Below are 16,926 nucleotides of genomic sequence, written 5' to 3'. Positions count from 1 at the left end.
AACATTCAAATGATGCAATAGGTCACTTACATTTTCGCACTAGATTATAGGAGTTTCATCTCACTCCCTGTCACTGTCTTTCAACTCTGGGGGCTGGGTACCCTGAGAACAACTGGCCTTACTAATAAAGACAGAGGCAAAAAAGTCATTAAGGACCTCAGCCTTCTCACCTTCCATCACTGTTTCCGCTCACATCCAATAAAGGATGGACATTCACCTTAATCTCTCCTTTGCTGTTGATGTATTTATAAATGCATTTTTTGTTGTCTTTTATTGCACTAGCCAAACTGAGTTCTAGGTGGGCTTTGGCCCTTCTCGTTTTCTCCCCACACAACTTCTCAACAACTCTATCGTCCTCCTGAGTTACCTGCCCCTTTTTCTACAGTTCATAAACTCTTTTTCTTCATGAGCTCCTCAAGAAGCTCTCTGTTCATCCAGGCTGGTCTGCTCCCCTGCCAGCTTGACTTTCAGTGCACTGTGATAGCCTACTCCTTTACCATTAAGGCTTTGTTGCTGAAGAAGGTCTGGCCCTCCTGAACTCCTGAACCACCTCACAAATGGACTCTGTTAACCAGGTCTGTAAATAGGCCAAAGTCTGCCCTCCAGAAATCTGAGGTAGTAGTTCTGCTAACCACCTTCCTTACTTCACCAAAGAGTGAAAACTCTATCATTTCAGGATTGCCATGCCCGAGACAACCTCCAGCTATCACAACACCCAAAAGTCCTTCACTAATTGCCAATAACAGGTCGGGTGGGAGAATTTCCCTAGTTAGCTCACTCACCACCCGTGTCAGGAAGTCATCCTCCACACACTACAGAAATTCTGGTCCCAAAATAGAGTTCATCTCTAACAGCCAAGTTCTCAACGTTCTGACCATTTATGAAGAATTTCACCCTCTTCAGCTGTTCAAACACTCGAAGATCCAACACAATTGCAAGTGCAGATGAGAAACTGACCTTTGCACACATGTAGAACCATAGGGCATGCTGGAGATTCACACAAAGAAATTACTAAGCTTATGACTTGTGGAACAGTTTCAATAAGAGGCCACTTCTGTAAAACTGTAACTGCTAAAGATAGTAACATCCCCTGTCACCATTCAAATGGTGACAGAGACCATCACCAAAAACACTTACTAAACCACATTTTTTCCTGCAAGATGACTGAACGTCCTATTTGACTGCAAGTTAGTTAAAGCTTGTGCAAATTCTCTAAAAATGTAGCAGAACCTTTTAAGCAGTTATTTCCACGATGAGGAAACTGAATCTAAATAAGATCCATGTGCTCTTTCAGAATCAGCTGGCAGGCCCACTAGGACAGAAAACACACTGTTGTGTACTTATGTATATGTGGAAACCAAGAGTGCACATGATAAGCATTTTACTTAATATCATGCACTATCTGATGTACTAGAGAGCCTAGAATTCAGATTTACAGTGAACAACCAGTAAGGATTTGCCGCTAATATAACCGAGATTCGCCTACCAGCCTGCAAAACAGAAATGCCAAATCAACCAGTCTCAAAAGTTGAACTCAGGAGAAGGTAACTGAGACCCTAGAAGTAGTGATATATGTCCACTTTCCAGTTCAGAACTTTGAAAAGCTCCCTCTGAGTATAGAAAAGAGCAGATGCTGATTATCCTCATGCTTCAACCAGTGAAGGACACAGCAGCTCTGGCATTGGCTGACAGTTCAGCTTCGCCACCTCTCCCAGCCAGGACAAGGCACCTAAGAGTATTCCACAAGGCAAGAATGATGGATGCAATAAAAAAGATGACTATTGCTTTCTTAATATAAACTAAATTTAGACTTCAAAGCAAGAAAGAGAATAACTTCCTTCTCTCTGCAGAATTATGGTGATGTAAATACAGTACTGGCAATTTGTTTTTCACTTTCTCAATTTTATGGAAGTAATTTCCCTCAAAGCCAATAATTTATTATGCTGCCATCCAGGAGGCTCATGTCTTGGAAAATTTGTGATCTGCAAATATTTTTAAAAGATTTTGCAAGTACTACAATTTTTCAAGCATACTGTTTGTTTTAAACCTCTCCATATAGGGCAAAAGAATTTTTGAGTCTGTTGGTCCTAGTGAAACTTGCATTTTTCATGTTGCAGTTGGAAATCTAAAATACACTTAGGGAACATTGTATTACATGATACCTGTAGTTAAAACATTGTTTCACATTCTTCCTCATCACAGCCATCAATCTCAACATGTTTTTAAAATTATAAAAGAAGGATTTATTTTTTTCCTAGATCCTGACCTCTTGCTTAAAGAGCCAAAATTACAGCAACGGGTTGATACTGCAATATTTTCTTTTGCAGGTTCTCGTAAGATTAAATTTATGATTAATCACACTGCACTATCCCTACAAGCAAAACAACCTCTGAAATTGCAAGATTTCAATAACATGTAAAAAAGCAGTTCTGTTAAGGAGGCCTGCAGAACGGCTTTTTCTTTTCTTATTGAAGTGGTGAATAAAAACAGTAAGGTCAATGAATGGAGCAAAACTAAACAAAAACAACTGAACCAAAGGAAAAAAATACATTTCCTGACAAGCTATGAATAATTTAGACCAGAAGCAAAATCTGGACCAATCAGTAATAAAGCAGAACACGCATAAGGGTGAGAAATCTGCCACTGATACATTTAGGAGCACTGAACATACAAAATCTCACATTTTAATTGGGCAACTAGTAACTAGTTCATTGTATATCCTCTCTGCTTTAAAAATATTTTTGTAAGCAGAACTACCCAAAGTAATCTTCAAGTATGTTTGTTCTGAATATCAGTAATTTAATGCTAACAATAAACCCAGGTTAAAATCACATATTCGCATACAGATTGGATGATTGCATACAATGAAGCTTTCCCTGAAAAATTTTGATTGAGCAGAAATAGCAGGAATTAACAATTCAATTCTTCTGTCATTTTAGAAATGTGAAATTTGAAGAAAAAAAAAAAGCTTAACAAAGTAAGCTTAAAAGATATTCCATCTGTTTTTTTTTTTCTTCAATTCCTGCACAATTTTGGGGGAAAAAAAAAAAAGAAGCCACTTTCTCCTCCAAAGCATGACTCCTTTGGGGAGGGGGGGGAGCCAACACATTTGCGATTACTACAAAAAGCCCACTAAAAATTTAATTTATTACTTTACAAGTGAAAATATAGCTGCTGAACTAACAACCTCTTATATCAGTAAATTCTATGGCACAAATAAATTTTATTTCACGTTACCTATCTGCTCTACTTTAAATATCAATGACAATGCAGGAAGTTCATAAATGTGAATACTCTAGAGGCTTACATGCATCACTGAGAACAGTAAAATGAATGGTTACACATCTGCAGTCTGAACTTTGAGATGAATACAAGCAAATTGTGAATGCGCATTTTTCAAATGATTGCGCTCATTATTTTCCACTGACTCATGGCTGTTGGCAGAAATGAATAATACATTTTAATATAGTATAGGGGTTCAACAATCAAATACAAAGAGTATGTATGGGTATTTATCCATCTTCTATGCATACATAATACTAAAGCTATAGGTTGTCATCTGTTTTTAATACTAAAACACCAAATAATTTATAATACAGAACTGTAAAATATATATAGAACACTGCATCAATCATGTACAAGTACTAGTGCTGTTCAACATTTCTGTAAATCCTCCATTAAACATAGATTTGAGACTGAACCAAAGACCTATATGAATCAAGTCATGGTTGCTTGGAACACTGGAACAGAGACATAAAATGTTGTTCTATTTCAGGTCAAGATTATTTGCAGTTCACTTCATCATTTCAAAGAATACTAGTGACTGAAATACAGCATACTCCACATTAAAGATAATGCTTATTTCTTTTCCTTAATTCAGGAAGCGAACTACTAAATGGCAACTGGGGTATCAGCTGACAGAACTCCTGGGTTGTTTGATGCCATTGGTACTCTCCTAATGTAAGCAAAGAAACGGCAGAGCTTTGTGCAGCTATTTAGTAACACTGTCAAATAAGAGGGAGTTAACTATCTGAATGCCAACACAGTCTTGCTTTGCTCCTCTTACACATTCCAATTCAAGTCCCATAATGCACCATAGACCTTTAGTCAAGACAACAAACGTGACTTCTTTCTATGGAAAACACACAGGAAAATGAAAATTCAACCACTACACCCTCAAAGGCTGCTGAAAGTGCATAGCCCATGTATCACCTTATACCATTTCACAACAACATAAAACTTTACCAAAGTAAAAAAATACAACATGAGAAAGCATGTGTGAGCATGGTGGTATTTCCTTGAGCAAAACTTCAGAAGCATGAATTTTCAGGAAAATTGAACCAAACACTGAGAAAATTAATGGTGACATATCATTCCCATCAACTCCAGAAGAAAGGGATACATAGAAATATGCATGACATTTTGTTTTAACAATAGTCAAATAGTACTCCAGGTACAATTTGAAAAGTACTGTGCTGTAAAAACGTTCACAACTTCTAAAGTATTTGGCAAAGGTAATGAATATCCACCATCTGCAGAGCTGTTGCAAGTTCATGAGCTACAGAAATAAAAAGGATGCCTTCTTTCGGTAGCCTAGCTCTCGTGCAAAAATCCAAAAATAATACACCCTAGCAATGGCATCCACCAGGAATCAGATACTTGGCCCCAAAATAAGATGGAGCAGCAAAGGGCTTATTTCAAGTACCACGGCTAATGTAGGCTCCAGTGCTCATGTTAGGATGAAATCAACCATAGCAGAGCTCAGTCTTTCCAAACCATGTGTTGGTCTGGGGGGAGGTGGGGAATTCTGTGTCAACGGCTTTATAGAGCAGATGTGACTCATTGCACTCTCATTTAAAATCAGAAATTCAGGTCTCTCCTTTTTCCACTGAATCAATGGCAGCAGCGCTGGGGGCTCTAGCACTGCAGTAGCAACTGTACAGAAGATATTTCTACAGTCAGTAAAATCAGTTCAATAAATCACAGTATCTGACACTGCCATTTCATGACATGATATTCACATCCTGACTTTTGTTTATCTCCTTAGTGCCATGCAACACCCTTATTCAACTTACCTTCCACAGTGGCCCCGATCACAGAAAAATATGGAACTAATTGAATCAATACACCATCCCCATAAATCTTCCTAAGCTTCTTTTTTCACTGAAGAACACATTTCATCTATAACTGTTGTTTCAATAAACCAAGTAATGTGAGATATCATTGCTCAACATATTTTGAATACTGACAGCATCTTTAGGTTATGTTTTTTTCATTACTATTATTATTATGTTTAAGATCAGAAAAAGGCCTTTTTTTTTTTTTTTCAAACACTTCCCTATGTCCTTCATTTTCTCATTTAAATTCCTCAGCTCAATTCAATAATCATCCATTAGAATTTCAACACCCTGTAGTCCCACAGTGGTCTGTTCAATTACTTTTAGAAATATCTTGGGAAAGTACTAATGCCAAATAGTACCCTCTTAAGTTTATAACATTCAAATGCTGTATTAAAAATCAGTAATTTAGAGCTTGCCTCATTTATATTTGCCTGCCAAAATATATATCCTGAATTTAGTTCCATGACATTTTTTTTGCTTCATATAAGCTTTAATTATAAATTCAAGGGAAAACTCCTATGTAAGTAACATTCCATTCAACGGTCACAGTATGTGGAGTGTATCCATCATTTGTGTATCTAAGTATACTGTGGCCAGATCCAAAAAAAAAAAAAAAAAAAAAAAAAAAACCAAACCCTGAAGTTAAAAGCTTTTCCACAAAAACTCACTTTTCTAGTTACTTAGACCACCCCACTTTCATTTGAGACTACAGAATGAATTACACAAATTTGGTTGTATGCATATATTACTACAGGCACATACTTTTAAAACATACTATTAAAAACATTTAACAATTTTACCACAAATAAAGACATTCATTTCTGACAATTAACCCTGGAACTTGACCATTAACATCTATGCAAATGTCTTCATTTTGATAAAATTAAAATGGACAAACGACAAAAAATGTGAAAATTTTTCACATTCTACTCCCTAAACAGAGCCTATGATGTTGCAGATTAAATTATTAGAAGTTTAACCAGTAGTTTCATAGAAATTGGCAAATTCAGAGATGAACAACCAAATTATTCTTGAGAGATATTTGTGCCCCTGAGATCAGACACTTCTTAAAGTGTCATGACTCTTTTTTAATTAAAATAATTGGAAATAGACTGCCACTGCACTTCTGCAATTATACAGTGCTGTGTTATGATAAAGTACTGCTACACGGCTATGAATACTATTTGTTTTAAACCATATGGGCAGCAGATACAACACAATATTAACACTCAGAGGTACAGACATTAGAACTATAACAAAACTAAATTCTAACTGTAGAGTATTGCTATTATTTTAAGCTGTATTTTAGTAGTGTCTTCTTTTATGGATTCTTAAAATCCTTTAAAAATTTAACATAGCTTAAAAATTGAAATTTAATTAATAAATGTCACTACATAAAAACCTACCATATTATATAATGTGTGCATTTGGGACATTCCTTTACTCATATTGACTTTGATACAGTCTAACAGAATTATCACACTTTAGTGTTTTTCAGAGGGATACCTGCCTCATACAGGGCACAACCAAAGCTATTCAGAAAATCAGGAAGCTGTTTTCATTTCTTCTTTCCCCCTTCCAGCATTTACCTAGCCATGTCTTGTTTATTTTAGTTTGTCTAAGCCCTAAACTGAATGGAAGATCATTTACATCCTCACAGCATTTTCAAGTATGCACACCAGTACTGTCCAATTATCCCACCTGCAGTTGTTAATTCATCCACAGTCTCCATTAAAAAATAATAAAGCATTATTGACCCCAACTAGAAACTGGAAACAGAGACAAGGGGACTTACAGGAAGCCACAGAACAGTGCACTAGAAGGGAAAGGATCAGAAATGGCATATAACATTACCTGTGTATCTGTATCTCCAGACCGTGTTGATCACTGCCAGAAATGGGAGACAGCTCTCACTGCAGTTCATTTCCTTTACATAGCAAACAACCAAGAGACTTAATTTAGGCAACCTGAGTGTGACAGCATAAAGGTTTTGTGGCCACCTGCCACATAATAAATTGGGTTTCTTGCTTAGCATCATACAAGACTGCCACCACAGAGGCAGGGACACGGACTGGTCAATGTTGCCTTGTCTGTATTAATTACAATGACATCTCTTTATTCCACAGTGTTTCCTTGCCCATTATCTATGCGCTTTCCAGATCCCCTGTCAAATGAGTCAAGATATCTGTTAAACATCCCTGACCACTATGCAACCTGCCAAAAGGAGGGAGAGTGAGGGCAGCACAAACTGGCACAGTAAACCCTCTCTCATGTTTTTATTTAATTTGAGAGCACCTGATTTTGTAACCATCACAACATCTTCTAACTATTTATATGATTTCCAGTGATGGCTGTTTTTTTCCTCAGGAGCTTCACCTGCAATGAAACACTGAGTTCTCTACCAGTATATAGCCAGCTTTTTGTGTAGAGCACAGTCCTGCAGGAGGGCTCCTGTAGCTTTACGCAGGATGAGTAAGGGGAATGAAGAAGACTAAGCACCCCATAGGTGATGTACTCAAACTCTAGCACCTTCAAACCTTGAAGGTCCTGGTGCTGTTCAGGAAAGGGCTAAATCTTTTTCATAATGAAAAGTAATAGGTAATGTTAGATTTCCATATTACAAAATGATACCGCCATTAACAATTCTATTACCCCGGTTCCCAAATACAGTTTCTCCTCATTTGACAGAAGGATAAATGAAAAGCTTAAGATAACTCATTCAAGGTCCCCTGGTGCTAGAATCAGCCTTAGCAGGTACATGCTTACATCTTGTGCTCCATCCAATGTACCAAAGCATTTTCCTCTGGAGGGCATCAAGTACAACCATAATACTTTTTTATTTTTTATGGAAAAAGATAAGTATTAAGGAAAATACTTAAGGAAAGTATATCCACTTAAGGAAAGATGAGTATTTATTTCAGTACAATCATTTATCCAGAGACAAAATATTTTCTTGGCAGATAAGTGCAACATTCCACCAGGCTGAAACGCTCAACTTCACCTTACAACATGCCTCATGTCACAGAAACATATGCCTTGTTAGAGTCTATTTTGTACTCCTCTTTGTCTGACAATACTCACTTTTATGTGAAATATTTTCATGGCATGAAAAAATTTGCATGAAAACATCTTTTTATGTCCTAACCTCAATTTCCAACCCATCTTTTCTAAGGGTCTTAGTTAAATAATATGGAAATTACACAGTAAAAAGAAACTGACAGTCAGCAGATCGTTTCAGACTATACCCCTAGATACAGATCATTTTTGTTGTTTTCTGTTGCTTTTTGTTGTCACTGTTTGTTTGTTTATTTGCTTTTAAGTCAGAAGGACAGTATATTTCTGAATAAAAATTACTAAAATCTAATGTGGAAGTACGCTTGCTGCTGTCAAACTTTGCTCTCTCTACCTTAAGTGGAAGCACATTTCATTGAGAAGGCTGTGGATTAACTTAATAATTAATCTGACAAAGTAAAGAAATAATCGTTATTACACCCATAATAAAATAAAATAAAATTCCCAAGGAAATCTCAGCAAGGCAGGGCTCTTCCTTGAAATATATATTAAAAAAAAAAAAAAAGATACTTACACAACACCTTCTGTTGAATATGCAAGTCCTTTCAAAAGAGACATACAGTGTTTTATATATGGTAACAAATGTGTGTTATGTAGCTTCACAAGTAGCCACATTACTGTAGTAACTGGTATTTTTCACAATTTTTTTTTTCATATAACTCTACTCTAAATTCAATGTTTTCATGTAGAATATTATAAAATGATAACTTTCTGACATTGCTCTGTCAATCCGGTCTCTTGTATTGATTTTACTTCTTGCAAAAACTTGTGGCCTGCGCCTGGAGGTTAAGGCTGAGCTAAATAATCTAACTTGGAAAACGGACTATAACATGAATTTTGTAGTGGAACATTGCCAGAAGTCTCTCCTGTCTTTTGGAGCCCTCCCTATAATTCCCTACAAAGGAATTCCAAAATAAACAACTAAAATCAGTGGAAAAGAAAATTAGACAGTATCAGTGCAAAGACTAAGGGACACACACGCAGATGCAAAGCATCCGCAGACAACATAGCAGAGCAGTAGTGGGCATGAAGTCATGAATTGATTTCAACATGTGTAGGAGTATCCATGATAGTGCTAATCTAGACAGCAAAGTTAAAAATAGCAGTGAAGACAGACGAAAGCAGCCATCAGCATGGCTTAACGATCTGTCTGGAAGGGCTGGACAGCCCGCCCTTACATCTAGGCTGGCATGTCTTCAAATCATTTATACATTAAAGGTAGAATCACAAAATCATCTAGTTTGGAAAAGACCATCAAGTCCAACCATCAGTGTGACCTATCAAGTCCCACCACTAAACTATGTCGCTTAGTGCCGTGTCCACATGCCTCTCGAATACTGCCAGGGATGGAGACTCCACCACTCCCTTGGGCAGTACCTTGCAATGCTTGACAACCCTCTCCTTGAAGAAATTCCTCTTAGTTTCCAATCTAAACTTCCTCAGTGGAGGAGGACCTTTTTTGGACCTTGGACCTTTTCAGCTTGTTTTGCTTTTTTCCTCTTTTGAGAACTCTTGTAGTCACTGTCAGCTTTGTCATCATCTGCTCCTAAGTAGTACAGATTTGTCCACATGAAGCTGCAGTCACGCTACTCAGTTGCTGCGTAGACACATCCAGAAAATGTGCTACTGTAGATACATTCATCTAAAAACTGCATTTGCAAAAACAAAGGCCTGGGAACACAGTGTAAAGCATATGGGACCTGATGAGGAACACATGCTTGAGAGAGTGTCCATTTTACTAAATTGTATCAGCAGGGCACGATCTCTCTCGACACAACTTGCTTTCCTTGAACTCCTGGAGAACACGAGAAGTTGCTGGTTGGGCTTTCTTGTGGGGATTGGCAGAGTCAGGACAGATTAATCCGAATGTTCAGGTACAGTGACTCACCGAGTTTTAGTGTGTAATGCAGAGATACGATTATACTCTCCAGGCAGCTGGAGGCAACTGTATTATGTGTAAATGGCACTCACTCATCTTCATAAAGGACTAATGCCAGATGCCTAAATCCTAATCCAAGGAGGCACTTTAGTTATCTGCTCTTTCAAGGCCAGTTATTTCAGAAGAATATCAAGACATCAATAACGCCTTCAACCATAACCACTGTTAACAGAGGCAGAACTTACTGCAATGCAGAAACCCAGCAGTTGATAAAGTCCTTTAAATTCAGGACGTTATCCTCTCAAATGGTGGTTTGTCATACAGGGAGCTGCAAACACTAAGAAGACGGAGGCCACTCAAGGATGGCTCATGACAGTTTGTCCAGCTAGTGACCAGAAGGATTTACACGCATTCGTAACCTGTATACTGAGTGATACACTCCAGGGAGATTTTGTGCCCATTTTGCTAAATCACAGCCAGAACACAAGTTAAGGAGGAACACTTTTAAGTGTTAAGTCGTAAGGCATACTTAGCTGCCTTAAGAGGGGAGTGCAAAGACAAACAAGCTAGTTTTGTCTCAGATAATAGCAGTTCTGGTTGGAATCAAATCACAGCAGCAGGGATTACATCAGGGCTAATTTACCACGGGAAGAAGTGAGGTAGTGAGAAGCAGAAAGTTCTGGGCACACGGATAAGAATCCAGTGCTGCTGTCTGTCTGCAGAAGCCCTGAGCACATGCACAGCCACGCTCTACTTCGCTGTTCAGACCCAGACACCGCAGCATATGGGCACAACTAAAACTCCAGACGCTTGGGCAGCACTGCTCAAGCCATTGCATCTAAGGATTGTTCTGTGAGGTAACTTTAATAAGAAGTACAGAGAGGCAGTGAGTTAACTCCTCCACAATGGGAGCACCACAGTAAAGAGCAGAGATACAGTTCCCATTGCGTTATTTGCTCATGTGCTTCAACTGTGACCTTCATGAACAACTGTGAGGAAGCGGATGAGGGTTTAATTCCTATCTCTCTTCAGTCTTGGAGATGACACCTTAAGTTGGCACATGCGGTATGGACAGAAACACATTATTAAAGCTTTTCAAACTGCTAAATTTGTGTCACATATGCCTGCAGCACATTCATAATGCTGATCAATAAGTAATGATTTCATGTTAATTTCTGAGATAACGGTGCTCCCAAAACACTTCTCAAGAATTGTTGTATTGAGCTGTTTGTAAACAAGGCCTTCCTGAACCTAGAACTAAAGAGTGAATTTAATGCCCAAAGTAGCATCATTACCATTCACCAAAGATACAACACGATATACTAACACAAATGAACACTAACAGGAGCATATTGAACTACATGCACAGATTTCAACATTTAATTTTTGGAACAGCACCACATGCTCTGTAACAGCGCATCACAAATTTGATTCTATTTTACCTTGTGACTAATTGCTTTACCAGCATATATATATTTTTTTTTTCTCCAAGATCTGGCCTGTTCAATCAAAACAGAAACTACTGTTAACATAATTAGACTTTAAGAGGTGGTTCTCCCTTTCCTAAGGGTGCCCTAAGATGCCATACACAAATAATTAACACAAGCATGTATATGGAGCAATGAAAAACAAACTCAGCCTTCTGAGAATTATGCTATCAAATTCCTGTAAGGAAGTACTGCATCAAGATGTTATAGAGTGTATCATATTCAAATGTGCAGTGAACAGCTGAATCCTCCTTTGTCTAACCTATTGCTCGTTTCTTGGGTACATTGCCCCTCTTTGTTCACATCTACCACAAGACTGCCCATTAATTTAGACACCAATGATGTTAGCCAGGGGGTCCAGGTAACTACGGTTCTACAGATATAAAGCTAAAAAACATTGACAAAGCTCAAGATTGCAAAATGTATTCACATTTGCTTGTATTTATCCACCATAAAAATCCTTCACCTCTAATTTATAACCTGGTTTAGGTTAATCAAAAGCAAATAACTAATTTTGTAAGTATAACTCCATTTCGTAGTGATACCATTCTGTAATTAAAGATAAATTTATGCCCATGTCCTAGCAACAAGCACAAATATTGTGCTCTATCCAGCGCTCAACATGTGAGTTACTAGAATGACAATTTCCTAATATTCAATGCAATTAGTACATATATCTTAGGACTATCTGAATGCACAAATGGGGGAAAAAAATAATCAAATGTCTAGCCTAAGCACAATGGAATTGTGGGTCAAAGAGTATGACATGCAGCCTATTTACCTTGCTAGTAGTCTTCTGCTTCTGAGTGCACTGTATTTCCCAGTTGTGCTTTGTTCTTTTTTTTTTTTTTAATTAAATCTGGGACATTGCACTTACAAACATTCACATAAATCTCTCATCATGATGACAGCTTTAATATTCAAAATCTTGGGCCAAATCAAAAGCAATTCTTAGTCTTCTTATAAATTTACTACTGTGACTACAACTGGAACTGACAGTGCAGCATACAAAAGGCAGAATATTTACGTTTGTATTTTACTAAAGAGAACATGAGATACGTACATGCATGTTGAAACATGCCAGCAGTTTTATGTTGTTAGTCTGGATAGTTAAAGGTTTTTCCCATTTTTAAGAAAAATGCCTGCCATTACAGCCAGATCCCACAAAAGATCTTATGGATGAATAACCAACAGGGCCGTATAACTCCAAATTATAATCATGTGCATAGTGTTGTCATGCACATGCGAGAAAGCTATGCAGCACAGATGTAAACACAGATTGCTAAAATGGTAGAGTTGAAGGGAAGTGTTATGTTCCTGACTATAATTTCATTTTAAAGGACAAGTTCCAAATTGATAGAGTAACAATAGAACAGATGGGGAGGGAGGGATTTATACACAAGGAGAGGTCATGCAATACATTTCATTGAGTTTAAAAGATAAGTGAGACAATGCCTTTTTCTGCGGTATAAACAAAGAAAAATAATGCCAGCATTTCAACTGCAATCAAAAACTGGGGAGGAAACAGAACTGGAAAGGAAATGCTTAGGGCAAACCTTACAAAGCTAATGCTGCATTTTAACCAGAAAAATACATTTTCAAGTGTTACTCAATAATTCTATATGAAGTGCAAATACACCAAGTTCATATTCAAAATAAGCTTTCATAAATACTCCTTAATATACAAGGAAATATACCTAATGAATGACTGTCCCAGCCGCCAAGCTATGACACCTAATTTGTACTTCTCTTTAATAACTGAGAGATTTCCACACCTCAGAATCACTTATAACTTTAGAAGATGAGCTTACAGTTCCACCTCAGACAGGTAAGCAGCAGGTGATATTTCTACTAGAACAATTAATTAATTATTTTTTCCCCATCAGTTAAAAACTCCCTTGGGACCTTAAATCAATAAGGTATGTGATGTATGTGTTTTATTCTCATGGTTCCCCAGTTCCTTCCATTGAGCACACAAATCTATTGCACAGCTACATTTGCACTGAAAGAGATATTCCCTTGTGTTACTATGCACCTGCCCCATGTAAGCCTATCTTCTCTGCCTCCTTTGAGAAGCAGATATATCTGCCAGAAAAAGAGCAAGCCTGGACACAACCTTCTTACAAGTCCTCTTGCCAATTATCTCAGGATTATTTCCCTTGGTTTAGTTATGAGCCTATACTGATGAGTGAAAAGAATGGCTACACACCCTTCCAAAATCTATTGATTCCCAATGCTTTCTTACCATATTTTTCATCTTGACAGTGAAAATATACATCAATTGTATAAAATCTCTATTTTCTAAGTAAAACACAGTGAAGCATTGGCAAACTGGCTTCTTACAAAAAACTTTAACTCCCCCAAAATAGAAGTTTTCTTTTACTTAACAGCAATTAACAGGACTTTGTAAGGGAATAGGAGAAGATTCCCATTCTGCCAGTTTCAACTGTAACCCAGAAAAGATACAGACTTTCTCTCGGTAAATAAATCGAAAATTATTTATTTAATGTGGATTTAAAACCAAGCTGTAAATAAAACTGAAATCAAAATGGTAGGTTTTCCTCTCTCTTTCCCTCCTCCTTCCTGTAACCATGCTAGTGATTCACGGATGTCTTCTGGAGCTTCAGGCAGGTAATCAGAGACAGCCAGCCATGGGAATAGAGCTCTGCTGCACATCCCTTCTAGTCAGCTGAAATACCTAAAAACAGAGTGAGGGGAGATAACACGCTGCATTCCCCAAGGGCTGCTGGAACTACTGGTCTTTGTGCTTCTGCACTGAGAGGTGCAGTACGCCCACACTGGTGTCACCGCTCCAAGTATACGCGACACCAAATGATGCCACCACTATGAGTGCCAGCACCCTTGCACTATTCCCAACACATCTTCTGTGCTGTTCTCCACCACAGTTGTGTGTTCCATGCGGGGCTGCTTCTGCCTCTGCACTCCTGCAACTTGCTGGCATCTCACCACAGCAGCAAGACAGTGCTACTCAAACATCCCTGCTACAGAGGACACAAACTAAAGCAGCTGCACAAGGCTGTCATGCTTTCCCTTTCCTGCTTCTAATCAAGCAAACGTACACACAGGATGGAGCTGCTGTGAGTGTAGACAGAACAGGGATGTCCTGTGTGAGATGGTGAACAGTACCACCGCGGGCAGTATCCCACATCAGATATGCTTGGGAAGAAGTGATCCCAAAATACCGCAGCCACCTTGTACTACAGAGTTTTGTGTGGGGACAGGTTTCAGCTCCCAGTAAGGCTGGACAGCTGGGAAGCAGAGGGGCAGTGGGAGAGACTTCATAGCTCCTTGAAGTTCTGCTGACGCCTTGCCAAAAATGATTACAAAGTATGTAGATATTTGGAATTCTCGTTCCCCAATCATGAAAAAAATGAGAAGTTACCCATCACTTCTTCACAGCACCCAGGGGAGGTTCTGCATCTCCAAAGACACCATTCAGTCACTTCGTCCAACTGGTCTACCTTTTACATGCGGCTCCTTGTAACCTCAGAATTGGGTCCCAAAGAAATCAAGTCATACTTACATCATTTTCTGTCCTCAGAGAAAAAACGCTGCTAAGGACAGGAGCCACTTCTATCTAGTTTATCACCTTCTACATGACTTCCTTACCTGAAAGACTTTCTCCCTACGCCAAAATACTAATCACAGTATTTTGAGTAGCCCACACTGGGCTACCCACTGTCTGACAGGATGGTCCCTTGGAGGCTTCTCAGACTGGGAGAGAACTGTTCACTGGCCCCTTCCTCTGAAACATGCCTATTTTACCCACCCTCTCAGCAAGATACAAGCCACATCCCCTTTTGCTGCACACTGAGCCAATGGCATAGATCAGAAATCACAAAGACCCGAACAACCTCACGGATCTGCTGGCTTACGATATCACCAGCGACTGGGCGAAACGTAGCAGCCTGTTCGCATAAGCCAGTTTTTGACACCGGAGAATGTGCAGATGAGAAACATACCACGCCTTACGAGGAGCGCTGAAAACTATTCCTTTTCGCACTAGGCACGGATGCTACACATTAACCGGAGGAATCTGTAAAGGGAAAATCGCTATTTAATTTTGGAACTGTAACTAGAGTGGCGAGACAAGTTTCTTCTTGACAACCGGGCAGGTCAAACCCTGATTGATCTGCACCGAAGGTCTTTGTAAGGCACTTATTGAGGTGTCCCTCGGGACCAGGTGTCCGGCTGAGGTGGAGAAGCCCCAGACACGCCTGCAGCACGGGAAGCCGGGCGGCTCTCCGCGCTCACCGGGCGCCGAGGAGCTGGGCGCGGAGGGCTGCGGGCTGCAGGGCGGCGCAGCGGGCGGCCGGTCCCGCTACTCACGGCCCGCCAGGAGCACATGCAGGCAGCGCGGCGTACACGGCTCTCCCGGTGGGATTTCTGGGGACGGGGGGGGCTTTTTGAGTAGCGCCCGTGACAACGACGCCGGAGCCCGCCGGGGAGCGGGTCTGCAGGGCCGCGGCCCGGCCGCCGCCGCCTCCTTCCCCCGCGTCGCGGGCGCCCCGCGACAGCAGCTCCCGGCCCCGGCCCCGGCCCCGGTCCCGCACCGAGCCGAGCCGCGGGGAGCGGTGCTCGCCCCCCGTCCACCCCCGTCCCCTCCCCGGTGCCCCCACGCCCGCTGCGGCCGCCACAACGCGGTCCCGCCTGGCCTCACCTCGCCGCGCCGTTACACGGCCGCTCAACGCCCGCCGCCGGGTGATGGAGACGCGGACGGGCCCAGGTGCCGCCGCCCCGCACGGCGCGGGGGGACCCGGCCACGCCCCCTCCGGGGCTGCCCACGCCCCCCGCCGGTGGCCACGCCCCTCCCCGCGGCTCCAGGGGCGGTGGCGGCTGCGTCACGGTGCGGGCGGGAGCGGGAGCGGGAGCGGGAGCGGGAGCGGGAGCGGGAGCGGGAGCGGGAGCGGGAGCGGGAGCGGGAGCGGGAGCGGGAGCGGGAGCGGGAGCGGGAGCGGGAGCGCCCGCACGTGACCGGCGCCCGGGGGGGGGGCGCGGCCCCGAGCGAGAGGCGCTGCGGGAATGGGGGGGGCTTGGGGGGGGTCTATGTTTTAATTATGTGTTTATTGTTGTCACTGTTATGTCCTTTTTTTGGCCTTTTTTAACACCTTTTTAGGTGTCTTTACGTTTTGTAAGCTTTTTAGGCTTTTGTTTATTTTTTTTTAGCGTTTTTAGCTTCTTTTAGCTTTTTCTTAGCTTTTTTTTAAGTTTCTTTTAGCGTTTTTTTAATCTTCTTTTGGCATTTTTTAGCTTCTTTAGATTTTCTTTAGCTTCTTTCAGCATTTTTTTTTAGCTTTTTACATTTTCAGCTGCTTTACCTTTCTTAGTTTCATTTAGCTTTTTAGCT

At 40.5% G+C, this 16,926-nt stretch overlaps 1 protein-coding gene across 4 annotated transcripts in view; it reads right to left on the bottom strand.

The window, feature by feature from the left end:
* SNCAIP (synuclein alpha interacting protein) overlaps positions 1-16,521 on the bottom strand; it is a 91,957-nt gene extending 75,436 nt beyond the window's left edge. Inside the window, exons 1-2 of one of the 4 annotated variants that reach the window (XM_048048807.2) lie at positions 16,240-16,521; positions 15,542-15,615 (exon numbers count right to left, since the gene is read on the bottom strand). The gene's annotated coding sequence lies outside the window, so the exon portion shown is untranslated. Of the gene's footprint in view, positions 1-6,974; positions 6,999-15,541; positions 15,616-15,833; positions 16,066-16,239 lie in introns of those variants that run through there. The other 3 variants (XM_066988038.1, XM_066988037.1, XM_048048806.2) reach the window with 3 other exon arrangements.
* Positions 16,522-16,926: the final 405 nt, after the last annotated feature.

This window comes from Anser cygnoides, chromosome Z (assembly GCF_040182565.1).
Source record: "Anser cygnoides isolate HZ-2024a breed goose chromosome Z, Taihu_goose_T2T_genome, whole genome shotgun sequence".
Lineage (NCBI taxonomy): Eukaryota > Metazoa > Chordata > Aves > Anseriformes > Anatidae > Anser > Anser cygnoides.
Note: the sequence above shows the minus strand (reverse complement) of the source record. Positions and strands in the feature narration are given on the sequence as shown.